The 1,291-nt window shown below is 47.6% G+C and overlaps 1 long non-coding RNA gene across 1 annotated transcript; it reads left to right on the forward strand.

Annotated features, from left to right (window-relative positions):
- Positions 1-217: 217 nt before the first annotated feature.
- LOC115082370 lies at positions 218-649 on the forward strand. Its single transcript, XR_003854148.1, has 2 exons — positions 218-272; positions 356-649. It is a non-coding gene; the product is annotated as an uncharacterized LOC115082370 (long non-coding RNA).
- The last annotated feature ends 642 nt before the right edge of the window (positions 650-1,291 follow it).

A 1,291-nucleotide genomic window follows, 5' to 3' on the forward strand; every position in this document is an offset into this window, starting at 1 on the left:
GGGAACAAATCTGGCATTTCCTGGGGAAGAGGGGTCCTGGTGCCCTCTTTTCAATGATAAAATGTTAGGATAATAAATCCAGCTGAGATCTAATGCACGCTGAGCCCCTCCACGTGTCTCTGAGTGTTTCTGGTTTGTGTTTCAGATGCCGGTGACGTTTGAGGACATCGCTGTCTATTTCTCCCAGGAGGAGTGGGGGTATTTAGATGAAGGGCAGAAGGAGCTTTACAGGGAGGTGATGAAGGAGAATTATGAGACCCTCATCTCCCTAGGTAAGGATTGCATTATCTGCATGTTAAGTGGACTCTAGGGCTGATTTACTGAAGGTCGTTTGTGACTTTTCTCCTGACTCCAGCTCCAGCATTGCTCTGTGTCTGAGCTGGCACCTGAGATTGGTTGTTTGGATCTTTTCACGTGAGACCGGCCCCTGCGAGGCAGTCTAGGAATTTATCTCAGATGTCTTACATGAGGCACCTGCTGGGGAGCATCCACAAAGTTTCTCAAGGGACTTGGCTGAGCCCTCAGCAGCAGGACCAGGATACAGGCCTGAATGGGCCAAATTTTAAAAGCGTTACTCGCACTAAAAGATGAATACGTGGCCGCATGTGAATGACATGAATTTCAAAAGCTGCTAATTACTTGCTCGTGCTAACTGCTGGCTCCGCCCCTTTTTTAAAATCCGCTCCTCGTGGCGCACTGTTAGCTGCGTATATTTCCTGCTGCTTCTGATGAGGTGTAAGTCTGCAGAAATCACTTTTTAGGACTAACACGATAGGGTGAGGGGTCTTGCTCAATTAGGGGGAGTGCAGGATGAAGAACTGGAAGAGTCTGGATGACCCTGAGATAGACTGGGCAAACTGGTGGGCTAATGGGTAAAACTGGGAATGGCTTTAACCTGAGCAGGGTTTAAAATCCTCTTCCCTGCACGCATTAAAGCCGACAAATTCTTAAGGCAGAAATGTGCTTTACATCTGCTCGAGTACACATGCTGGGCGTATTTTACATCATACACAGGTACTTGTGCACATGATTTAAAACTCCAGCGTATCTTTGTTCACTCGCCCTCAGGTGCACATACGGTCGCGTGCAGTCTTGTTTTACAATTAGCTGAATATGAACAGCAGGATACAAGAGGTCTGAGCTTGCTTCATGACTGTCATTACCCCGTGACATACTTAGCCCTGCACTGATATAATAGGGAGGTTTCAGCTTGTCTGCACACTTCTAGCTGTCTCATGGCCATTTTTCCCTTCTCCCCTACCTACGGATCCATTCTCCTTCCTCTTCCTGA

This window comes from Rhinatrema bivittatum, unplaced genomic scaffold, assembly GCF_901001135.1.
Source record: "Rhinatrema bivittatum unplaced genomic scaffold, aRhiBiv1.1, whole genome shotgun sequence".
Lineage (NCBI taxonomy): Eukaryota > Metazoa > Chordata > Amphibia > Gymnophiona > Rhinatrematidae > Rhinatrema > Rhinatrema bivittatum.